This window comes from Saccopteryx bilineata, chromosome 1 (genome assembly GCF_036850765.1).
Source record: "Saccopteryx bilineata isolate mSacBil1 chromosome 1, mSacBil1_pri_phased_curated, whole genome shotgun sequence".
Lineage (NCBI taxonomy): Eukaryota > Metazoa > Chordata > Mammalia > Chiroptera > Emballonuridae > Saccopteryx > Saccopteryx bilineata.
The window spans coordinates 5,148,043-5,174,393 of NC_089490.1; the positions used below are offsets into that span (position 1 = coordinate 5,148,043).

General features: G+C 49.5%; 1 pseudogene; it reads right to left on the reverse strand.

The window, feature by feature from the left end:
* Positions 1 to 1,622: 1,622 nt before the first annotated feature.
* LOC136335426 (histone-lysine N-methyltransferase PRDM9-like) lies at positions 1,623 to 26,351 on the reverse strand (annotated as a pseudogene).

Here is a 26,351-nt window from a genome sequence, read left to right on the forward strand (position 1 = left end):
GAGTTTAGCAGTTCTAACAGATGTTAGTGCCATACTATAGTAGTCTGAATTTGCCATTTCCTAACGATATTATCAGGCAGAGCTTATTTTTACAAGGTTAGGTACTTGGTCTTGTTGAAATTAGAAACAAGCAAACTGGGAGTTTTTAAGTTTATCTGAGGCAAAATGACTCCAAATGTTTGGAAGGAAGATCTCCAATCCTGCAGACTGACAGTGTAGCAATTTCTATTTTATCTATTTATTTTAAAAAAATTCATTTTAGAGAGTGGAGGAAAGGAGAAAGAGAGGGAAGGGGGAGAAGCAGAAAGCATCAAATTCCATATATGCCTTGATCAGGCAATTCCAGTCTTTTTATTTGTTTATTTTATTCATTTTAGAGTGTGGAGAGAGAGAAGCAATTTTTTTTTTGTGTGTGAGAGAGACAGAGAGAGGGACCTATAGTGACAGATAGGAAGAGAGAGAAATGAGAAGCATCAATTCTTTGTTGAGGAACCTAAGTTGTTCATTGATTGCTCTCTCATATGTGCCTTGACTGGAGGGTACAGCAGAGCGAGTGATAACTTGCTCAAGCCGGCGACCTTGGGCTTCAAGCCAGTGACCATGAGGTCATGTCTATTATCCCACGCTCAAGCCAGCAACCCTGTACTCAAGCTGGTGAGCCTGTGCTCAAGCCAGCGACCTTGGGGTTTTGAACCTGGGTCCTCTCCATCCCAGTCCAATGCTCTATGCACTGCCCCACTGCCTGGACAGGCACCATTTCTATTTTGCAGATGAAAAAATAGGCACAGAGAAGTTGAGAATGTTGCCTTAGGTCGCACAGCTGGTGAGGGCAGAGCTGAGACTCAAACCCACTGTGAAATTATCTGGAATCCATGTGGTGTACACCATGAGATTCTCACCCTAATGGGGAAGTGAGGAGAGAGTGAGGGAGACCAGGTACCCAGACTGACCCAGGCACACGGACATGCACATGCATATGTCCTTCCTGGTTTTCACCTCTGATTCTACAGAGGTCAGAGGAAACGAGGACAGGAGCCAAGGGAGGAGGTTGGTGAACCTACTAGGAGAGAAGTCTCCACTCCCTGGGAGTAAAAAAAATCCCTTTTCCTGGTGAGTCTATCTCAAATCCCTCTCCTTGGGCACTAACCTAAGTAGACTGAGTCCAGCCTTCCACGTTTTCAGGGGTTGAGCTTCTGTGTCTCACAGTGTGAGTTCTCTGTGGCCCTCAGGGAACTCTCTGGTTTCAGTAACAGGGGAATGAGGTAATGAGATATGTGGGTTTCATAGTTTTATGGAGATAAGATTTGTTAGAACTGGAGGCCAAGAGTCCATGGAGGAGATTGGTGTTGACATTCCCATAGCACTTAAGGTACTGTTTGTCAAGCTCATCATTTGTCATCAAAGTGAAGAACTTGTTTAACCAGTTACTTCTGTACTAATTACAATCTTGAGAGGGGAAGGGGTTAGTAGACTTCCTTTGAAGTCCCCTCAGAGCTAGGGTATGACCTGTGTAACAGATATGGCTGTGAAGATGTAATTTAATGCTAATGACTCACTCACCCTCTTTGAAAACAGAGGGCTTCTCCCCTGAGTGTCCTCTGGTGTCTGAGGAGAACTGACTTCTATGTAAAGCCTCGCTCACACTCCCTGCAAACAGAGGGCTTCTCCCCTGAGTGTGTCCTCTGGTGTGTGAGGAGATGTGACTTCTGTGAAAAGCCTCGCTCACACTCCCTGCAAACAGAGGGATTCTCCCCTGAGTGTGTCCATTGGTGTGTGAGGAGATGTGACTTCTGTGAAAAGCCTCGCTCACACTCCCTGCAAACATAGGGCTTCTCCCCTGAGTGTGTTCTCTGGTGTGCGAGAAGATGTGACTTCTGTGAAAAGCCCCGCTCACACTCTCTGCAAACATACGGCTTCTCCCCTGAGTGTGTTCTCTGGTGTGCGAGAAGATGTGACTTCTGTGTAAAGCCTCGCTCACACTCCTTGCAAACATAGGGCTTCTCCCCTGAGTGTGTCATCTGGTGTGTGAGGAAAGATGACTTCTGTGCAAAGCCTTGCTCACACTCCCTGCAAACATACGGCTTCTCCCCTGAGTGTGTTCTCTGGTGTGTGAGAAGATGTGACTTCTGTGTAAAGCCTCGCTCACACTCCCTGCAAACATAGGGCTTCTCCCCTGAGTGTGTTCTCTGGTGTGTGAGGAGAGTTGACTTCTGTGAAAAGCCTCGCTCACACTCCCTGCAAACATATGGCTTCTCCCCTGAGTGTGTTCTCTGGTGTGTGAGGAGAGTTGACTTCTGTGTAAAGCCTCGCTCACACTCCCTGCAAACATAGGGCTTCTCCCCTGAATGTGTCCTCTGGTGTGTGAGGAGAGTTGACTTCTGTGTAAAGCCTCGCTCACACTCCTTGCAAACATACGGCTTCTCCCCTGAGTGTGTTCTCTGGTGTGTGAGAAGATGTGACTTCTGTGAAAAGCCTCGCTCACATTCCCTGCAAACATAGGGCTTCTCCCCTGAGTGTGTCCTCTGGTGTCTGAGGAGAGCTAACTTCAGTGAAAAGCCTTGCTCACATTCCCTGCAAACATAGGGCTTCTCCCCTGAGTGTTTCCTCTGATGTGTTAGAAGAGTTGACTTCTGTGTAAAGCCTCGCTCACACTCCCTGCAAACATAGGGCTTCTCCCCTGAATGTGTTCTCTGGTGTGTGAGGAGAGTTGACTTCTGTGAAAAGCCTCGCTCACACTCCCTGCAAACATACGGCTTCTCCCCTGAATGTGTCCTCTGGTGTGTGAGAAGATGTGACTTCTGTGAAAAACCTCGCTCACACTCCCTGCAAACATACGGCTTCTCCCCTGAATGTGTCCTCTGGTGTGTGAGAAGATGTGACTTCTGTGAAAAGCCTCGCTCACACTCTCTGCAAACATAGGGCTTCTTCCCTGAGTATGTCTTCTGGTGTATGAGGAGATGTGATTTCTGTGCAAAGCCTCGCTCACACTCCCTGCAAACATAGGGTTTCTCCTGTGAGTGTGTCCTCTGGTGTCTGAGGAGATGTGACCCATCATCAAAGCCTTGCCCACACTCTCCATACTTGACAGGTACAATTCTCGACATTTCTACTCTCATAGACAGTTTTTGTGTGTCCACTGAATTCACTTTCTGGCCTCTGCTGGGCGCTTCCTGCATCATTCTCTCTTGCTCTCTAGAGCTTTCCATATGTCCTTTGGGAGGTTTGAAAAAGGCCCGTGAAATTCTCTTCAACCTGGTCCTTTTAAGCAAAGGTTTGGACTCTGCTTTGACCTTTTGACCTTCAGCTTTGTCATCCCAGCTGTGAGTATCAGTATGGTGCTGCTGCTGATTTGGATCCTCTGATTGGAGCTCTTTTCTTGTAGATGTTCCTGGGAGAATCTGAGAGGGGTGATTGTGACTCACATGTTTTCTGAGGAATTTCTGACTGGAGAAGGCCAGAGAGCAGAAGGGACATGGGTGTATCTCTGGCTGTGGTTCTGCTGAAAGAGAAAATTTTGCTCAGGACAGATGTTGACAAGGCTGCCTGGGCCATATGTTTCATTAAGACTTGTCCCACAAGTCATTCTTATGGGGTTGACAGTGTAATCTCTGTCTCCCACGAAGTGTTTCTTTACAGTCTGTTTTCTCCTTCATTTTTATGTACTATATCTTCTTTAGAAATCCAGAAAGCCCACATCAAGGGTCTTTTCTATGCACTGCCTTATGAGGGACTGTCGAGTAGCATCAGGGGCTGTTTCACCCCTTGTAGGGGTGGAGCAATGCTGACCTTTTCTATATACATGTAGCTTTTAACGGTTATTTAGAAAGACCACTGGCCCCAACTAGGAATTGCTTCACTCATAGTTTCCCACAGATGATAAACTAAAAATATGTCCTTCCTCAAACCTCACACCAAATATTCATGGTTGATTTTATTCAATGTCAGCCCATTCATATACAATGTGAACTCCTCTGTTTCAAAACATTTCCCCAAACATACTTTTAAAAAATTGATTGATTTTAGAGAGACAAAGAGAGGAGGAGGAGGAGGAGGAGGAGGAGGAGGAGGAGGAGGAGGAGGAGGAGGAACAAGAGGAAGAAGAAGAAGAAGAAGAACAACAACAACAACAACAGAGATAGAGAGAGAGAAGCATTTTTTCATTGTTCTACCTAGACATGCAGTTATTGATCATTTATTGTATGTGCCCTGACCCAGGCTCAACCTTGGTATTACAGGATGGTGCTCTACTGACTGAGCTAACCTGCCAGGGCCCCCAGCCATACTTCCTACACGCCTGTCTCCCATCCCTCTCCAGCTAATCCACCATCCTCTCTCACGTGGAGATGAAGTAATCTCTGAGAGGATTTCCTACTGAAGTGTATTCTCCCCTCATTCAGGAAGGTCCCCAGTGTCTCAGTTTGGATCAGAGCACTGCATTTCCAGGCTGCTGGGCATCTCTCTGACCTCTGCTCTTACCCTGTATGCTAGACAGGAGTGGCCCTCAGAAAACAGGCCCTGGCCAGTTTGCTTAGTGGACAAAGTGTTTGTCCGGCATGTGAAAGTCCCTGGTTCAATCCCCGGTCAGGGCACACATGAAAAGCGACTATCTGCATTTCTCTCCCTCCCTCTTTTCCTTCTGTCTCTCTTTCCCTCCCACAGCCAGTGGCTCAATTGGTTTGAGCATCGGCCTGATAGCTCAGTTGGTTCAAGTGTTGACCTCAGGTGCTGAGGATAGATTGGCGAGTCTGAGCATGGACCTCAGACTGGAGTTGCTGCGTGGATCCTGGTCAAGGCAATGAAGGAATCTGTCTATCTTCACTGCTCTCACTTAAAAATAAATAAAAAGTAACAAATATAAAGATTTTTCCTAAGAATCAAAGCCATATGAAATGAAACCTTAATTTCTGAAGCATCTGATTAGATCTTACTGATTTTAGAGTGTATGATGAAAATTTCTAAGATGAATTCTCTTTTCTTTCCATTCTGAAGAACAGTTGTGCCCACCTCTAGCTGCTGCCAGCTCTCTCTTCTGCTTGCTGCCACACTTGATGCCCAGCTTCTGGCCATACTCATCACCATACCAGACTAGCAGCTCACAGTCTGGCCTGATGACCCGGCAGGTTCGGTAGAAAATCTGCCTGCGATACTGAAAGGCCACCAGGTTCCGCTCTTCACCATCTCGGGCACAGTTCACATACCTGGGATTGAGGCAGATGAAAGAAAAGAAACCCACAGGCGATGAGTTCCTACTACCTCTCAGATCCATGTCCATCTCTGCACCTGACACTCGGGCCTGATGTCACCCACTCCCACAGTGCTCCCGGAGAACCTTCTCTCCGATGTCTGAGCCTGTCACAATTTCATAAGACTTCCTATGTCCAGGTCCTGCTTATGGTGCTCATCCTGCCTATTACCATTTTCCAAAGCCAGTTCCAGACGTAACCTCCACCCTGATTGGCCATAAAACCCAGTGACCTCTAGCTTCTCTAAACTAACTCAGGTTCTGTTTTATATCACAGAACTTGCTTTTTGATTTTGGACTCTGTGTTTAGATTAGTTCACATCATTCAATTTTCAGCCTAAGTCCAACTTTTCTTGAGAGGCCTTTCTCAATTGTCCTCAAATTTTATTTAAGTAGCATTTGATGCCTCACCCAGGTTCCCATAAAAACCTGGAGGTTGGCCTGACCTGTGGTGGCGCAGTGGATCAAGTATCGACCTGGAATGCTGAGGTCACCAGTTCAAAACCCTGGGCTTGCCCAGTCAAGACACATATGGAAGTTGATGCTTCCTGCTCCTCCCCCCTTCTCTCTCTGTCTCCTCTAAAATAAATAAATAAATTTAAAAACCAACAAACAACAAAAAAACCCTGGAGGTCTCCCCCCCCCACCAAAGTGGGGAGGCAGACAGACAGACTCCCGCATATGCCCAACCAAGATCCACATGGCATGCCCACCAGGGGGCGGTGCTCAGCCCATCTGGGGTGTTGCGCCATTGCAACCGGAGCCATTCCAGTGCTTGAGTCATAGGCGGAGGCCATGGAGCCATCCTCAGTGCCTGGGCCAACTTTGCTCCATTGGAGTCTTGGCTGTGGGAGGGGAAGAGAGATAGAGATAGAGGAGAGGGGGAAGGGTGGAGCAGATGGGTGCTTCTGTGTGCCCTGGCTGGGAATTGAACCCAGGACTTTCATGGGCCAGGCCAATGCTCTACTGCTGAGCCAACCAGCCAGGACTTGAAGATCTCTTTGTCTTAGCAAGATCATAAAGAACAATAATAGCTTATTCACATACTGTAGCCCCTGATAAAAGAGCCCCTCAGTGAAGTGGCCCATGATCATTGCTCTGTATGGTTCAGAACTCAGTTGCAGTTAGAAGGGAGGCTGGGATAATTTGCTGCCCTCACAGTTTAGGCCACAGGTTGGCAAACTCATTAGTCAACAGAGCCAAATATCAATAGTACAACGAATTAAATTTCTATTGAGAGCCAAATTTTTTAAACTTAAACTATATAGGTAGGTACATTCCTTATTGAGGTAGTGCCCACACGAGGTGTTTTGTGAAAGAGCCTCACTCAAGGGGCCTAAGAACCACATGTGGCTCATGAGCCATAGTTTGCTAACCACTGGTTTAGGCTATCCTTGGTTTAGGTATCCTGGCACTGTGCACTTCTCAAAAAATAGAAAAATCATAGTTAAATATTTCTAAAATCAATTGTTTCACTGTGTCTGCAATTACTCCTCCATAAGAAGATGGGATACATGATCTGCTTAAGTAATAAATACCTTCATCTAAACTGGAATATAGTAAGGGCTTAAATAATGTTCATTAGATCAATTACAGTGTAACCCAGGCCCTCAAAGTTATTTTCCAGTGACTAAATTTTTTCTAGGATAGAGATTTATATTTTGAGGACATATGCTATGTTTTATTGCCTTTTTCTTCTAAATACCTCTTGCCTTGAAAGAGCACTGAATGGAGAAAAAAGAGGAACAGAGGATTGAGGGAGAACACTGAGGGAGGCATGATGAGAAGGAAAGATGTATGGGCCTGAGAGGGATGAGTGTATCTCGTAGACTGCCCAGAAACTTATGGCCTTACCCTCATCCAGTTGGCCAGGATTCATACCTTCCCATCCACTATACTCATGGCATTTCTCCCTTTGGTGATCTGCATGTCAGGAGTATAAATAAAGGATTTTGCCAAGTGAGAAGGTAATAGAGAAATTACTTTATCCTACTGTCAATAAAGCTCTTTCTGCTTGCATGCATTGCCACTCTGGACCACATGATACTTTTCTTACTCATCACATCTGAGTTGACCTATCCACTCAGGGCTGGGAGGAGGCATTTCTTTGTGTCTGTACCACTTTGCTCCCACTTAACCTGTGATCTTCAACAGGAGCTCCATGGTCTGAAAAGTCCACTCAGTACCCAGAGCTAACCATATTGTCTCCATCCATGTCCTAGCATGTAGAATGGCAGGTCCCACCAAGCCATGGGAGGGATGTGGGAAGCCACAAGACAGAAGAAGTGGTAAATACTTCTCACCTGCCAGGAGTATTCGTTGTTGCCTGCCTCTTCATCTTCTGTGATCTGGCCCCTATAAGGGCCAAAGTGTAGACCCACTGGCAGGGCAGATACCTTGTTCCACACTCCAAGACCAGCCTCAGGGATGCCCAATGGTCTGATTCTAAAACCAGGGGGCAGAGTGAGGGCTGCGTGGTTCGGATGCCCCTTATCCACTGCACTGTCTTTTACAAATGTAGGGGGCCCATGCATGTCACAACTGTCAATGAAGAAGTTCTGACACTTCTCACAATCTGGGGGTGAGAGCAACAGGGATTAGGGAAGGTGTAGTGCATGTTTCTGGACATATAGAGCTTCAGAAAGAGCCCAGGAACTCACATCATTGAACCCAATTCTGTAGTGCAAGTCCCTAGGGGAATGGAATGCTCTAAGGGCCAATGACCAGATGAAATTATTGTATGAAAGAGATAACATGCTTCTTTGTGAGGGTCCATCAGAGGTAGTCATCATCCTGGGGGCTTCGCTGACCTCTGGTACACATGGCCTTTTCTTTTCTAGTAGGCTATACATCTTTACTTTCAGTCTCCTTTCTCCTGAGTTCTAAGTTGGAGAAGAGTGAGTTTGGTGAAGTCTGGAGTGTTAGTCCCTGTTTTGTCAGAAAAGACACAATCTCCTCCCATCAAATTATCACCTGTCCTTCTATATACTCTGGTATTTTCCTTTGTCAACTATTGACTCAGAGAGCCTTTATAATAGTAAACCTCTACACTGACTACAGATGACCAATGCAATATTTGTCTCTAGATCTTCCTATTATGAGGTATAACTTCTCAACTTTTAGTCATTCATAAAATATTTATTGGCCCTGGCCGGTTGGCTCAGCGGTAGAGCGTCAGCCTGGCGTGCGGGGAACCTGGGTTTGATTCCCGGCCAGGGCACATAGGAGAAGCGCCCATCTGCTTCTCCACCCTCCCCCTCTTTCCTCTCTGTCTCTCACTTTCCCTCCCGCAGCCAAGGCTCCATTGGAGCAGAGATGGCCCGGGCGCTGGGGATGGCTCCTTGGCTTCTGCCCCAGGCGCTAGAGTGGCTCTGGTCGCGACAGAGCGACGCCCCAGAGGGGCAGAGCAACGCCCCCTGCTGGGCAGAGCATAGCCCCTGGTGGGCGTGCCGGGTGGATCCCGGTCGGGCGCATGCGGGAGTGTCTGACTGTCTCTCCCCGTTTCCAGCTTCAGAAAAGAAAAAAAAAATTTATTAAGGGCACAGTATATATAGGTATTGAGGAAAGGCCTGGTATACAACACCAACAGCGTATGGTTGCTATTATCAGAGACGTATTTATTGCACAACATGTATGTGTCAGTTCTTTTATATTGAATTTAATCCCTAGGCAGTGGCTCAGTGGACAGAACGTCAGCCCACTGTATGTCCCGGGTTTGATTCCAGTCAGGGTACATAGGGAAAGTGACCATCTCTTTCTCCATCCCTCCCTCTCCCCCTTCTCTCCTTCTTCCTTTCCTGCAGCCAGTGGCTCAATTAGTTTGAGCATTGGCCCTGGGTGCTGAGGATGGCTCTGTTAGCCACAGCACATCATCCTGAGGTGCTAAAAAACAACTCAGCACTCGAGAATTGGGGTTGCCGGGTAGATCCTGGTAAGAGTGCATACGGGAGTGAGCCTCACTATCTCCCCACATCTTACCTAAAATATAAACAAATACATACAGAAATAAATAAATTGAATGAATACTGTCAAAGAATATATCTTTACCTTACACATTAGCATTCAAGAGCTCAGAGAATTTGTAAGATTTGCCCAAAGCTCCAGTGCTAAATTCACTCTGAGTTTAGTAGAGCTTAAATCCAGGCCTATCCAAAATCCACCACACATACCTAGGCCATACTTATTAGTCTTTCTAGAAGACTCCATGAACTGAAATCTACAAATAATTTTCTCTTACCCAATTTTCATCTAAAGTGTTATTCAGAGGGTCTTGCTTTTCCAGGATGGGCTGTGATGCTGAGGACCCAAGTTTGAAACCCTTAGGCTGCTGGCTTCAGTGCGGGCTAATCCAGCTTGAGTGCATGCTCACCAGCTTAAGCACAGAGTCATAGGCTTGAGCGTGGGATCATAGGCATGACCCCATGATTGGTGGCTCATGTCCAAGGTAGCTGGCTTGAGCAAGGGGTTACTTAATGTGCTGTAGCCCCCCAGTCAAGACACATATGAGAAAGTAGTCAATGAACAACTAAGGAGCTGCAATGAAGAATTGATACTTCTCATCTCTCTCCCTTTTAGCCAGTCTATTCTTGTCTTTCCCTCCCTCTTTATCTATCACTAAAATAAAAAAGAAAAAGAAAAAAAGCCGATCATGTCAAAAATATAATAAAGGTCACTTAAGTGGACAGAAAATCCATTTCTTTAACATAAAACTTTCTCTTTCTGTCTACCTGACCTGTGGTTGGCACAGTGGATAAAGCAATGACCTGGAACACTGAGGTCACCAGTTTGTAACCCCAGGCTTGCCTGGTCAAGACACATATAAGAAGCAACTACTACAAGTTGATGCTTCCTGCTCCTTGTCTGCCTCCCCATTCTCTCTTTCTCACTCTTCTCTCTAAAATCAAATAAATTTAAATTTTTTATTGATTTTAGAGAGAGAGGAGGGAAGAGAGTGAGAGAGAAACATTGATTGTTGTTCCACTCATTTATGCATTTAGTGTTGATTATTCTTTCTTATTTCTTTTTTTTAGCTAGAGAGACAGACAGGAAGGGAGAGGGATGAGAAGCATCAACTTATAGCTGCAGTACCTTAGTTTGTTCATTGATTGCATTCTCATATGTGCCTTGACCAGGGACTCCAGCTCAGTCAGTGACCACTTGCTCAAACCAGCAACCTTGGGCTTAAGCCAGCAATTTTGGGCATCAAGCCAGTGACCATGGGGTCACATCTACGATCCCATGCTCTAGCCAGAGACCCCACACTCAAGCTGGTGCACCCATCCTCAAGCCACAACCTTGGGGTTTGGAACCTGGGTCCTCATCGTCCCAGGCTGATGCTCTATCCTCTGTGCTACCACCTGGTCAGGCTCCAGTGGTTGATTGTTATATGGGCCCTGACTGGACATCAAACCCACAACTTGGTGTATGGGGATGACTCTAACAAATTAAGCAACTTGGCCAGGGCTCCTTTCTGTCTTCTTGTTTCAGAGTGGCCTTGTCCAGTCTAATGGTACAGTGACCACCTTGCCTCCTTTCCTTCTTATCCTTTCACGTCTACACATGTAACCATCCTTGTCCTTCCTTAATCATAAGACTCTGGTCCAAATCAAACAGTCTTGGGAACAGAGCCTCAGGTCTGTGGAGCACAGAGACCATTTGGGTCAAGTTAAAGGTCGCATCTGGACTTCAGCTGTGTTTCAATGCTAGACCCATGAACGCAGAAGGACCTTACTGACCACACCCTCATGAAACCAGACACACTGAAGAGATGGCTGACACAGGGCCTGATACAATGGTCCCTACCCTGGCTCATAACCCCAGCTGCCTTAATCACCACGATTAATCCTTTCCCATCTGCAATGTGGCCGGCGCTGCCCAGGGAGCCCTGTCCTGGAGCACTGCTCACTGGCCAGACCTTCATCCTCCTCTTGTGATGAGAAGTGTTCTGAATGAGTTATTTCTTATGTGCTTTTATACTTTTATACCATTCCTGCTCATTAACACATCTATAAACATGTGTAATTATTTACACATGGAAGCAGTGTAGCAAATCCCCCCTTACTTCACAATGCACTGTATGCATCTCGCTTGTTTGCTAAATGCAAGCTCTGTCCCTTGTTATCTGTTTAGAGGCTGGGGACCTGACCCTGGGTCCATTTCAAATGGACAGCGCATGCCTGCAGCCCCTCACCTCGCTGCCTCCGAGTCCATTTTTCATGCGAGTCCTCAGTGTCCTCCACCGGGGGTCTGGTGGTGAACCATGAAAGTGGGCCGATGGGCGCGGAGCCCTGGGGAGAAACAAAATCGTGGTCCCGAAAGCGAAGTGCTTGTAGGAGCAGCCCCGGCACTTAGCCGGCCCTCATGCAGCCCGCGATTCCCACCCGCGCGCCTTCACCTTTGAGCTGCAGCGCGTCCAGGTTTTTCTCCACATTGGGGCAGCGCGCCTTCTCCCAGTCAACGATGGCGGCCACCCGGCTGAAGGTGCCGGGGGCCTGTGGGGGTGGGGGGAGGGGGAGAAACGCGGCCACGTGACCCCGCGCAGCAGCTGGAAGGAACCGCCCCCCGCCCCGCTGGGTCCGGGCTCTCCCCCACCTGCCGCCCTGTGCTCACCTGCAGCGCAGCCCACGCCCTCCCCGCCGCTCCCTCCGCGCCGCCCCGCGGGATTCCCTCTGCGTCCACCCTGCAGGCCCAGCCCCAACGTGCCTGCCTGGGAGAGGCTGCTGAGGCTGACTGATTGGCCCACAGGGCTCACGTGGGACCAGCCCCAGGGATGCAATGACAGGCCAGACTGGGGACTCCAGCCAAGTCAGTGACTCCCTTGCTCAAGCCAGCAATTTGGGCTTTAAGCCAGCGACCTTTGGGCTCAGCCAGCGACTATGGGATCATGTCTATGATCCCGCGCTCAAAACGGTGAATCCACGCTCAAGCCGGATAAGATTATTACATTTTCTTGTTGTTCAAGCGCTCTCTTGAGTTCCTCTATTCTACTCTCAAGTTTATTGAACATCGTTATGACTGTTTGCTTGGAAGTCTTTATCTGTCCGATTAACCATTTCCATTTCACTAGGATATTTCTCCAGAGTTTTTTCCTTGTTCCTTCATTTGGGGTATATTCTTCTGTCTCCACATTTTGTTTGACTGTCTGTTTTTGTTCCTTTGAGTTGAATGGAATAGTCATCTCGCCCAATCTTGAAAAAGTTGTCTTTGTTACATTGTGTGTTGAATACTTTCAGCCTGCTGGTTGTAGTTGGGGGAGGTGCATGCAGTGCCTGTCCTGTCACCTGGCCTGAAGGAGTGGGTTCTGAATGGGCCGCCTGGGGTGTGTGAGCCTCCTTGTCCTTATAATCTGGGCAGGGCTGCCTGGTGTAAAAGGGGCTGCGCGGTGTATGCTCTGCGTGTTCTGTTTTAATTATCTGTGGTCAGAGCACAGTCTCGCTGGTTTACCTGATTACTTTCTTGTATCTCACCCCCCCATTAGATCCACCCTTTGTCCTGGTGGGGTAGCCTGGGTGCACACACAGCCTTCATTTGTTCATTCTTCACCTTCTTGGGGCTTGGCAGCCCTGTGCACATGCACAGCATTGCCCCCCTCACTCCACACTGGGCCGCAAGGTTTTGCTAGCTTTGTGCTTTTTGGGGGTAGAGCCGCCCTGACCAGTGCGTGCAGCCATGCCCCCCATTCTCTGCACTTGTTCTGAGCAGGGAGCCCTATGTGCAGACCATAGACCATTTGCCAGCTTTATATTTTCAGGAGGAGTAATGCCTGTAGTGACCCACTATGGCTGCACTATTCTCTGGGTCGAATAGTCCTGCAGCTGGTACTGGGGTGTTTTCCTAGCTCTGCACTCTCTCTAGGTGTGGAGCCCCACATGCACATGCAGCTCAGTGGGTGGAGTGTCGCCCTGCCATACCTACCCGCTGGGTCGATATCTGGGAAGAGGAGCTCTCTCTATACAAGATATGCTGCCCTCATGATTATATTGTATTTAGCTCCAGGTATTATAAAGTACTGCACCCCAGATTCTGAAAGGCACTGTACCTCTCTTCATTAAGTTCATGTAGAGACACCCAGTCCATATGAATTTTGAAGAGTTTTGTTAAAGAAGGAGATTTATTAAATATGCTGGCCACATATGGCTGACACAGGGCAGTAAACCCAAATCGTGCAGGCCCCCAAAATAGTTCAGGGGCTGTTTATATATCCTGGATCACACAGGGGCAGGGGAGAGCCTGACATCATAGCACAAGCTGACAATATTTGTTTAGGGGTTATACAGAAACATTAACACTTTCAAGGTAACACAATCAAAGATGTTTACAAACCCTTTAGGGTTCATCTTCCCTCACTAGCCTAGGGGTATTTTACTCTTAAGATTCCAGGAAGGGGGAGGAACTACAGTCAATGCAAGGTGGTGTGTAAATTCTGCCTCCTATTGAAAGAGAGGAAGTTTCTCAATAAACCTTTATTTTAGATTTAAAACTGAATGACCCATTGTTCTTGCCAGCCAGAACCTTCTACATTCTTCTCCCTCCCCTCTCCACAGGAAGGACGGGACAGGAAAGCCTGATAGGAAAGCCTGACCTTTCCTCCCAGAATATCAATATTAATTTTCAGCTTTTTGGTACCTTAAAACACAGGAGGGGTGGCTGGGGATGTGCTGCAGTGTCCAGCGGGTGGCCATAGAGCCTGGATGGAGCGCCTGTCTTCTATCCACGTGCCCAGGAGGTGTAAACAGTGGCGCTCACTGGTCTCTTTGGTCCTGAGCTGTTCCTTCACCTCCTGCAGAGCTCTCATGGTTCCCCAGCCTTTTCTATGCATTCTCTCTCTCTCTGTGTGTGTGTCTCTCTCTCTCTCTAGCTTGTTGTGCAGAAGCTGTTTAATTGTTTCTCAGTTGTCTTTCAGGAGGAATTGTTCTAAAGTAAAGGGGTACATTGGATGGGTTTTGGGGAGGGTGCAAGCTCAGTGTCCACATGGGCCATTATCTTGGACCCACCGGAGAGTTCTTAAATAAAGTCTGATATTGGCTGCAGCAACAGGCTTCTGCTCTGATACGCTCTTATTCCTCATATTCAAATGTCTATACAATTTTCGGGACATTGGTTTTCTCTCTGATTTCAATTAATTGTTGGGTCCAGAAGGAGTAGTTTATTTTCACCTTGTTTAGTTTTATTCTCCTGTGAGGATGGGCATGATAACTTCCAAGCTTCTTACTTGTAGGACCAGAAACCAGGAGTCTTGCCTTAGTAGCTTTTTATCTCTTGGCTTTGTGTTTCTTATTTGTGAAATAAAGGGATCAGATCACTCCATGGTGCCTAAACTCTCCTCTAGCTCCAACATTCTGTTCATTCCATAATCACTGACTTGCGTGAATGACAGTGCCAATATGTGACATTTGCTACCATTCTACAGGTAGCCCTGCAGGTGGACAAAGAGATGCACAGTTTTTTGTCGAGTCCTCCCTTGATTACGTTTATCAAATCCAGGAAGTTCAGGAGTCCAAGAAATTCAACATTATGGAACCAGTAAGTTCCATGTATTCTTTAATGCTCTAAAAATATTTTCTGAATGCTTGGTAAATGCAGAGAACTTTTATCGTAAACTTGGGATCTCAAAGAATCTGAATGTGTATAATTGTGATGAAGCTCTCTTTCCTCCCTCATTTTTTCTCTGTAGCTATGATTTGTTTTTCTCTTTATTTCTTCTTCTCTTCCTCTTCCCCTCCCTGGATTTCTCTATTACCCTTCTTTTCATCTTGTTTTCCTTCTTTCCTTCCTGCCATGCTTTCATACAGCCTTTGAAAGTGCCCATCATATACCAGGCACTGTGCTAGGAACTCATGTTCCCGCACTCAATGACTTCCCATTCTACTATTTTTACTTCTGTCTTTTTAACTTTTTAAATTTAAATCTTCTTAACTTATTGTAAAATATGATGTGCTTTGATTTGACAAGTATATTGAATTTTAACAGCTTTTTTATTATAAAAATGTATTCTTATTAAAGAACTGCTAGAAAAAATTATAAGAAAAATAAAATAACAAATTTTCCATACAGAGATATTTAATGTTAATATTATTACATTTTCTTCCCATATTCTCTGTGTACCTATTATATTTCTCTATATGTACCCAGGTAGATTGGGTTGGGGTACATCTGTGTGCATAGATGTGTATTGCACATGAGCATATCTATCTGTGTCCATGTGTGTCTGTCATTTGTGTATATCTGTATATGTATACAAATGAGTATGTATTCACTCATCCAATAAACACTTATTGTACTTCTGTTATGTGCCGGGCACTGTGCTCAACACTGGTTGTCTGCAGTGAATGAGACAGACTCACTTTCTGTCTTTATAAATACTACGCTGTCATGGGGTAGACAGAGGGAAAGAAAAATATATATAAATGAAATAATTATAAGTTGTGACAAGCACTGGATTTGGCAGTGCAATGCCTTTGGTCCCAGTTTTGATTGATCGTGGTGAGGTCCAATATCTCAGCTTCTAAGAAGGCAGAGCTGAGGCCTAAGTCTCAGTCCTTCAGCAATGCGTGTTCTCAGCTATAAAACTGAGAAAATTTACAAGTGAGGAAACAAAGACCCTGGGAGGTGTTCTGTGACCAAAAGAACCTAGCTTGTAAGTGGTGACCCAGGCTCAGGTAAATTCTGGATGCCCCAGAGCTTAGGAGGTCTCTCAGTCTGGACTGTTGCCTCGGTACACGAGAAAGTGCATGTTAGGAAAGGGGTCACTTTGTGCTAAACAATTAGAAATAGTGTTTACACCCCTGAGTGAAGAGCAAATAAAAGACTTTTGGTGTTGTCACCACAGCAGACAGATTATTATTTTATTTTTTAATTACCTCGGGTTTTCTTTAGTATTTTTTCCCCCAAAAGACAATGGTTTGCTCTCACCAGAGAGCTCAGTAGGTTAGAGCATCACACCCATACACTAATGTCATAGGTTTGATCCTGTGTCAAGGCACATACAGAAACAGATTGATGTTTCTGTTTGTCTCCCTTCCTCTCTCTAACATTAATAATTAAAATTAAAAAAGAAAAAGTGACGATGGCTTTTTGTTGTTGTTGCAGCTTAAATTGTACAGAAGAATGAATTAAGTTTTTCAAAAGCTCACCCCAAGAGGAAAAAAACTGGTAAGGTTGTAAAGTACCATATTTCCCCACGTATAAGATACCTCCCTGTATAAGATGCACCTTAATTTTGGGGCCCAAAATTTGAGAAAAAGATAACAAATGCAAATAAGCAGGAAATGCAAGAGTAAAAACTACAACCAATGTATAAGATGCACCCAGTTTTTAGACCCGAAATTTTTCAAAAAAGGATGAGTCTTATACATGGGGAAATACGGTATACAGTGTCCAGATGTCTCTGGGAACATTTCTTTCTTTTACTTTCTCTGGATTTAATTTACTATCCTGGTGTACTTTAAGGTTTTTTCCTCTAAAATGTATTCATCACTACATTATGCCATAGGTTTTCTTATGTAGTTTTTATTTCCATTAATTTTGTTTTGTGGGTTTTGTTTTGTTTTGTTTTTACAGGGACAGAGAGAGAATCAGAGAGATGGATAGACAGGGACAGACAGACAGGAATGGAGAGAGATAAGAAGCATCAATCATCAGTTTTTCATTGAGACACCTTAGTTGTTCACTGATTGCTTTCTCATATGTGCCTTGACCGCGGGCCTTCAGCAGACTGAGTAACCCCTTGCTTGAGCCAGCGACCTTGGGTCCAAACTTTCGCTCAAACCAGATGAGCTCATGCTCGAGCTGGCGACCTCGGGATCTCGAACCTGGGTCCTCGGCATCCCAGTCCAAGCTCTATCCACTGTGCCACCGCCTGGTCAGGCTGTTTCCATTAATTTTAAAGTATTTTGTAACTTGAATTGTGATTTTGAGGGGGGGTTATTTAGGAGTGAATTTTTTAATTTAAAAATGTAAGGGTTTTCTGGTTAGTTTCTATTACTGATTTCTAGATTAAGTGTAAGGACAATAAGAAACATGCTTTATATCATTTCAAAGGTTTGAAGTTTGTTGAATCTTGTTTCAAAGAACAGACAGGAATGTCTGTGGTAAGTGTGTTCCAAGCGCGCTTCTCTGCTGTCATCTCGTGGACATCTTGGGAATCACAGCTAGGTAAGAGTCACCAGAAAGTTTTGTCCTCTGCTGCTGTCTGGTGTACAATTTGAAATGAAGAGCTGAGTGCACGTAACCAAAACTCTCAACCTACTTCTGCACCACCGATGTGTCTGTTTCCATTTTTCACTTTGAATTTCTTTGCAGGCTTCTGTTTCAGGCATGGCTTGGGGCAGAAACGACGAGAGGCCAGAGGCTGGCACGGGGCTGGCGCGGGGTTGGCAGCCCGGCGCGGGGCGGCATGGGGCGGGGCGTGGGGTGGGACTTGCAGATCTATCATCAGGACACGGCACAGGATAACCACGCCCACTTTTCTCCGCCCTCGTTCTTCCCTCGGAAAGTGCTCTTTTCTCTGTTTTTGTGAGCTTTGTCATTTGAAGAACGACCCTCTCAGAGTGGCTTTTTCACAGCATAATTCTCCAGATAGTCATTCAAATTGTTGAAAATATAAAGACGTTGTTCCTTTTTATTTCTGAGTAGTGTTCCAGAGCGTGGGTGAACCACTGCTGAACCCCTCACCAACTGAAAAATATCTGAGTTGCTTCTAGTGTCTGGCTGAGAAAAATAAAGGTGCTGTAACAGTTGTGTTTTGTTGTGTCCAAGTGTTAGTGTGGCTATAACGTTGCTATGGGGGGGGATGCTTAAGCATGCAATCCGTTAATCCCTGGGCATGTGGTGGGTGCGCGTCTAGTTGTGTAATAGCTCTCTACCTCTTTCATTGGATACATTGTCTCCTAGTCTGCAGCTGGTCTTTCCTCCTCTCACCAGGGTGTTCTCAGGAAAAGTTTTCAGTTTTGATGTGGTCCAGTTTCTTACCTTTCCTTGGATGGTTTGTGCTTTTGGTGTTAAGTCTGAGAACTCTTTGCTGAGCTCTGAGCCCCAAACAGCATCTCCTAGGTTTGTTCTAAATGATTTATAGTTTTACATTTTACAGTTATGTCCATGATCCATTTTGAGTTGATTTTGTATTATGTGTTAGGTTTGCATCAGGCTCAATTTTAGCCTGTGGATGTCCATCTGCTTCATACCATTTGTTGAAAATACAATTGTCCATTTTTTTCTTTTCTTTTTTATTTATTTATTTTAGTGAGAGAGACAGAGGGACAGGCAGACAGGAAGGAAGAGAAATGAGAAGCATCAATTCTTTGTTGCAGCACCTTAGCTGTTTATTGATTGCTTTCTCACCTGTGCCTTGACTGGGGGGAGGGGACTCCAGCAGAGCCAGTGAGCCCTTGCTCAAGCCAGTGACCTTGGGCTCAAGCTGGTGATCCCACAATCAAGCTGGCAACCTCGGGGTTTTGAACTTGGGTCCTCTGCGTCCCAGAGCAATGCTTTATCCACTGCACCACTGCCTGGTCAGGCAAGGCCATTGTCCATTAAAATGCTTTTGAAACTTCGTGAAAAATACATTCAACATATTTGTGTGTCTGTTTCTGGGTTCTCTGTTCTGTTCTGTTGAGCAAGCGCATCTCTCCCTCCACCAGCACCATCTTCTCCGGATTGCCGTCACTCTCCGGTAAGGCTCGGCGTCAGGTACAGCCAATCCCTCACCACATTCTTCTTTTTAAAGATGACTTAGGTGTCTGGCTGCTATGCCTTTCTAGCTAAATGTTAGAATAAGCTTGTTTACTTTGGGATTTTGATAGAAATGACATGAAGCCTATACATCTCTTTGGGGAAAACTGACATCATCAGTGTGTTACGCCTGACCGTCCAGGATCCTATTTTAATTTGTTCTAGAGAACTCATCACGACTCATTCAAGCAGCTTCGTGAGAGCCACTCCTCAGTCTCCTCCTGGCATTCCCTGCCACTGACCCCTCTCAGGGCTGATGTCCCTCGATTATCTTCCCTCCATCCGGCAAACATTTTCTTGTGTCTTGCTCCTACTTGTATTCACTGATTTGGAGAGGTACCTTGCTTGGTTTCCTGTACAGCTTCCGGCCTACTTCTGTGAGCTGTGGTTCAGTGACAAGTTTATGTTCTGAGCCGTCATGTTCATCCCTGCTCGGGTTTTCTGGTTCCCATCTGCATCTCTCCTGCTGCTGCCCAGGGTTGGCGGACTCGAGGGGGCACGGTCCTGTGCCATCTGGGGCTGCTCGGTGGGTCCCGGGGGTTTCCAGACCTGCAGGACAACATGTTTCCCTGCTCTGTGGGCCCTGGGGGTTTCCGGACCTGCAGGACAGCGTGTTTCCCTGTTCGGTGGGCCCTGGGGGTTTCCGGACCTGCAGGACAGCGTGTTTCCCTGCTCGGTGGGCCCTGGGGGTTTCCGGACCTGCAGGACAGCGTGTTTCCCTGTTCAGTGGGCCCTGGGGGTTTCCGGACCTGCAGGACAGCATGTTTCCCTGCTCAGTGGGCCCTGGGGGTTTCCGGACCTGCAGGACAGCGTGTTCCCCTGCTCGGTGGGTCCTGGGGGTTTCCGGACCTGCAGGACAGCGTGTTCCCCTGCTCTGTGGGTCCTGGGGGTTTCCGGACCTGCAGGACAGCGTGTTCCCCTGCTCAGTGGGTCCTGGGGGTTTCTGGACCTGCAGGACAGCGTGTTTTCCTGCTCGGTGGGTCCTGGGGGTTTCCGGACCTGCAGGACAGCGTGTTCTCCTGCTCGGTGGGTCCTGGGGGTTTCCGGACCTGCAGGACAGCGTGTTCTCCTGCTCTGTTCTTTGGCACCTGGTGCAGGTGGGCTCCTCTCTCTGTCTGTGCCGGTGCCTCTGCGAACCCTCTGCAGCTGCAGGGCTGAGTCAGGGTGAGGAGTTGGGGCCCAGTCCCCCTGTGCTTCTGTGGGCACCTCCTGTGTGGGGTGCCCAGAGATGCCACCTGTTCTGGGGGAGCCAGGGGTGGGCTGTGGGCTGGGGGTGGTCCCACCCACCCAGGTTCCGAGTTGTTGGAGAGCTGAGGAGATGAGAAAGGGCTGTGCTGATGCTGAAGGCAGGTCAGGTCACCATCGTCCCTGAATAAGGCCATCCTTCCAAGTCCCTGGGGACTTTGTCCAGAGTGGGACAGCTAGGTGTTGTGTTCTGGTCAGTGCCCGTTGCAGGTTCTGGGTTGCAGGCTCTCAGGAGCCCTGTCTGGACAGGTGGGAGACAGAATGAAAACCCAGGGACCTTCCTGCCATTTTGTTCCTCAGGTGCTGCGGTCCCTTCCTCTCTCTACCTCTGCTGGACGGTGTCCAGGGCACTTTGCAACACTGAGAAGACACGTGTGGGGAAGAGGGAGTTTACACCACCTGTCCTCACACCTGCGCTTAGTCTCTGCCCAGGTCCCACACGCTAGTGCCCCCCCACGCCAGGTGCACGACTGAGCCTGGGTCAAAGGGAGGAGCAAGGCAGCCTGACCATGCCGGGCGGACACTGCTGAGGGACACACACAGAGTCTGAGCTTCGGGGGTGAGGAACTAGGCCATCTTTTCTAACTACCTTGTTACCTTTTGAGTTAAATCTTTTTAGGGAGGTTGGTTTCTCTTGCTTGTAGGCAAAGCACCTCAGTGGTGATGCTGGTCCATGTCCCACTGCTGGGGAAGAAGTGGGCTGGTCTGTGGGCTGTAAGTCTCACGGCATTGGGACCTGTCCCCCAGCTATTGCTACATCCTCAGAAGGTCAGCGGAGTGGGTGTGACGTCAGCCACCTGTGCTGGGAGGGGGTCAGCACGATGCTACATCCTCAGAAGGTCAGTGGGGTGGGTGTGGTGTCATCCACCTGTGCTGGGAGGGGGTCAGCCCGATGCTACATCCTCAGAAGGTCAGTGGGGTGGGTGTGATGTCATCCACCTGTGCTGGGAGGGGGTCAGCACGATGCTACATCTTCAGAAGGTCAGTGGAGTGGCTGTGACGTCATCCACCTGTGCTAGGAGGGGGTCAGCACGATGCTGCATCCACAGAAGGTCAGTGGAGTGGGTGTGGTGTCATCCACCTGTGCTGGGAGGGGTTCAGCACGATGCTACATCCTCAGAAGGTCAGCGGAGTGGGTGTGACGTCAGCCACTTGTGCTGGGAGGGGGTCAGCACGATGCTGCATCCTCAGAAGGTCAGCGGAGTGGGTGTGGTGTCATCCACCTGTGCTGGGAGGGGGTCAGCACGATGCTACATCCTCAGAAGGTCAGCGGAGTGGGTGTGACGTCAGCCACTTGTGCTGGGAGGGGGTCAGCACGATGCTACATCCTCAGAAGGTCAGTGGAGTGGGTGTGGTGTCATCCACCTGTGCTGGGAGGGGCTCAGCACGATGCTACCTCCTCAGAGGGTCAGTGGAGTGGGTGTGGCATCAGCCACCTGTGCTAGGAGGGGGGTCAGCACGATGCTACATCCTCAGAGGTCAGTGGAGTGGGTGTGGCACCATCCACCTGTGCTGGGAGGGGTCAGCATGATGCTACATCCTCAGAAGGTCAGTGGAGTGGGTGTGGTGTCATCCACCTGTGCTGGGAAGGGGTCAGTCAGCACGATGCTACATCCTCAGAAGGTCAGTGGAATGGGTGTGGTGTCATCCACCTGTACTGAGAAGGGGTCAGTCAGCACGATGCTACATCCTCAGAAGGTCAGTGGAGTGGGTGTGGCGTCATCCACCTGTGCTGGGAGGGGGGTCAGCACGATGCTACATCCTCAGAAGGTCAGTGGAGTGGGTGTGGTGTCATCCACCTGTGCTGGGAAGGGGGTCAGCATGATGCTACATCCTCAGAAGGTCAGTGGAGTGGGTGTGGCGTCATCCACCTGTGCTGGGAGGGGGTCAGCACGATGCTACATCCTCAGAAGGTCAGTGGAGTGGGTGTGGTGTCATCCACCTGTGCTGGGAGGGGCTCAGCACGATGCTACATCCTCAGAGGGTCAGTGGAGTGGGTGTGGCATCAGCCACCTGTGCTAGGAGGGGGGTCAGCACGATGCTACATCCTCAGAGGTCAGTGGAGTGGGTGTGGCATCAGCCACCTGTGCTGGGAGGGAGTCAGCATGATGCTACATCCTCAGAAGGTCAGTGGGGTGGGTGTGGTGTCATCCACCTGTGCTGGGAAGGGGTCAGTCAGCACGATGCTACATCCTCAGAAGGTCAGTGGAATGGGTGTGGTGTCATCCACCTGTACTGAGAAGGGGTCAGTCAGCACGATGCTACATCCTCAGAAGGTCAGTGGAGTGGGTGTGGTATCATCCACCTGTGCTGGGAGGGGGGTCAGCACGATGCTACATCCTCAGAAGGTCAGCGGAGTGGGTGTGGTGTCATCCACCTGTGCTGGGAGGGGTGTCAGCATGATGCTACATTCTCAGAAGGTGTGTGGAGTGGGTGTGACATCATCCACCTGTGCTGGGAAGGGGTCAGCACGATGCTACATCCTCAGAAGGTCAGTGGGGTGGGTGTGGTGTCATCCCCCTTGCTGGGAGGGGTCAGCACAATGCTACATCCTCAGAAGGTCAGTGGAGTGGGTGTGGTGTCATCCACCTGTGCTGGGAGGGGGTCAGCATGATGCTACATCCTCAGAAGGTCAGTGGAGTGGGTGTGGCATCATCCACCTGTGCTGGGCGGGGGTCAGCACGATGCTACATCCTCAGAAGGTCAGTGGAGTGGGTGTGGCATCAGCCACCTGTGCTGGGCGGGGGTCAGCATGATGCTACATCCTCAGAAGGTCAGCGGAGTGGGTGTGGTGTCATCCACCTGTGCTGGGAGGGGTCAGCATGATGCTACATCCTCAGAAGGTCAGTGGAATGGGTGTGGTGTCATCCACCTGTGCTGGGAGGGGGTCAGCACGATGCTACATCCTCAGAAGGTGAATGGAGTGGGTGTGGTGTCATCCACCTGTGCTGGGAGGGGGTCAGCATGATGCTACCTCCTCAGAAGGTCAGCGGAGTGTGTGTGGCGCCATCCACCTGTGCTGGGAGGGGGGTCAGCACGATGCTACATCCTCAGAAGGTCAGCGGAGTGGGTGTGGTGTCATCGACCTGTGCTGGGAGGGGGTCAGCACGATGCTACATCCTCAGAGGTCAGTGGAGTGGGTGTGGCGTCATCCACCTGTGCTGGGAGGGGTCAGCACGATGCTACATCCTCAGAAGGTCAGCGGAGTGGGTGTGGCGCCATCCACCTGTGCTGGGAGGGGGTCAGCACGATGCTACATCCTCAGAGGTCAGCGGAGTGGGTGTGGCGCCATCCACCTGTGCTGGGAGGGGGTCAGCACGATGCTACATCCTCAGAGGTCAGCGGAGTGGGTGTGGTGTCATCCACCTGTGCTAGGAGGGGGGTCAGCACGATGCTACATCCTCAGAAGGTGAGTGGAGTGGGTGTGACATCATCCACCTGTGCTGGGAAGGGGGTCAGCACGATGCTACATCCTCAGAAGGTCAGTGGAGTGGGTGTGGCACCATCCACCTGTGCTGGGAGGGGGTCAGCATGATGCTACATCCTCAGAAGGTCAGTGGGGTGGGTGTGGTGTCATCCACCTGTGCTGGGAGGGGGTCAGCACGATGCTACATCTTCAGAAGGTCAGTGGAGTGGGGGTGGTGTCATCCACCTGTCCTGGGAGGGGTCAGCACGACGCTACATCCTCAGAAGGTCAGCGGAGTGGGTGTTGTGTCATCCACCTGTGCTGGGAAGGGGGTCAGCATGATGCTACATCCTCAGAAGGTCAGTGGAGTGGGTGTGGCATCATCCACCTGTGCTGGGAGGGGTCAGCACGATGCTACATCCTCAGAAGGTCAGCGGAGTGGGTGTGGTGTCATCCACCTGTGCTGGAGGGGGGTCAGCACGATGCTACATCCTCAGAGGTCAGTGGAGTGGGTGTGACGTCAGCCACCTGTGCTGGGATGGGGGTCAGCACGATGCTACATCCTCAGAGGTCAGTGGAGTGGGTGTGACGTCAGCCACCTGTGCTGGGAGGGGTCAGCACGATGCTACATCCTCAGAGGTCAGTGGAGTGGGTGTGACGTCAGCCTTCTGTGCTGGGAGGGGTCAGCACGATGCTACATCCTCAGAAGGTCAGCGGAGTGGGTGTGGCGCCATCCACCTGTGCTGGGAAGCGGGGTCAGCACGATGCTACATCTTCAGAAGGTCAGTGGAGTGGGTGTGGTGTCATCCACCTGTCCTGGGAGGGGTCAGCACAATGCTACATCCTCAGAAGGTCAGCGGAGTGGGTGTTGTGTCATCCACCTGTGCTGGGAGGGGGGTCAGCATGATGCTACATCCTCAGAAGGTGAGTGGAGTGGGTGTGACATCATCCACCTGTGCTGGGAAGGGGGTCAGCACGATGCTACATCCTCAGAAGGTCAGTGGAGTGGGTGTGGTGTCATCCACCTGTGCTGGGAGGGGGTCAGCACGATGCTACATCCTCAGAAGGTCAGTGGAGTGGGTGTGGTGTCATCCACCTGTGCTGGGAGGGGTCAGCATGATGCTACATCCTCAGAAGGTCAGCGGAGTGGGTGTGGTGTCATCCACCTGTGCTGGGAGGGGGTCAGCACGATGCTACATCCTCAGAAGGTCAGTGGAGTGGGTGTGGTGTCATCCACCTGTGCTGGGAGGGGTCAGCATGATGCTACCTCCTCAGAAGGTCAGCGGAGTGGGTGTGGTGTCATCCACCTGTGCTGGGAGGGGGTCAGCACGATGCTACATCCTCAGAAGGTCAGTGGAGTGGGTGTGGCATCATCCACCTGTGCTAGGAGGGGTTAACTCGATGCAGTTTGTCTTCCCCGTAGGTCTCACCCCTGGTGTCTCTGAGCCTGAACTTGGAGCCAGAAGCCCCACGTGGCCACGTTTCAACGACCAGAAACGGGGATTCTGGTGCGTGTTTTCTGCTTTACTGTGTATTGCGGCTGAGGGAGCTGCAGATAAGCCTGAACTTTCTGTTACGATGGTGCCATGGCCCCCGGGCACCCGTGCTGAGATGCCGATAGAAGCTGGTGAATCTGAGAAGCCGGCTGGCACACATGAAGCTCTCTGGCTCTCTTAGATCACTGGACCCAGAACACAGAAGGTTACAGAGTTCGATCTGACTGCCCAGGACCCCAGACGTGGATGTCACAGCTCTGTGGGCAGTCATAAGGGAGGAAGATGAGAGAGATGGACACCATGGCCTCCTGCACATGTGACCCCCCTGAAAGGGGCTGTGCCTGCCAGACGGGCCCACGGCTACGGAACGTTTGCCGCGTCGTGGGGCCCGACACAGAGAGGCACTGGGTGTGTCTTCTTTTATCTTTTTAAACTTTCACAGTAATGAAGGTGATATTGATATGAGTGGTAATAACTGCAACCAACATTCATTTACCCATTCATGCAGCAAATATTTATATAAACTGAGGTCTTAATAACAACCTCAGAAGCAAGCGCTATGATGACTTTCACTTTACAGGTGAGTAAACTGAGGCACAGAGCATTCATGTAACTTGAACTCCATCTCCTGGCTAGCGAGGACTAGCTAGAAGTGCTCTCCTGGTGCCCTGTGACCGCACACAGCCGTCCTCGGGAAGGAGAGGAGAGGCGTCAGGGACATGCCCACCGCGCTCACGTCCTCGGGAAGGAGAGGAGGACAGGCGTCAGGGACACACCCACCGCGCTCACGTCCTCTGAAGGAGAGAGGACAGGGGACAGGGACGCGCCCACCGCGCTCACGTCCTCGGGAAGGAGGAGGACAGGCGACAGGGACGCACCCACCGCGCTCACGTCCTCTGAAGGAGAGGAGGACAGGCGACAGGGACGCACCCACCGCGCTCACGTCCTCTGAAGGAGAGGAGGACAGGCGACAGGGACGCGCCCACCGCGCTCACGTCCTCTGAAGGAGAGGAGGACAGGCGACAGGGACGCGCCCACCACGTCCTCGGGAAGGAGAGGAGGACAGGGGACAGGGACGCACCCACCACGTCCTCTGAAGGAGAGGAGGACAGGGGACAGGGACGCGCCCACCACGTCCTCGGGAAGGAGAGGAGGACAGGGGACAGGGACGCGCCCACCGCGCTCACGTCCTCGCGAAGGAGAAGAGGACAGGGGACAGGGACGCGCCCACCAT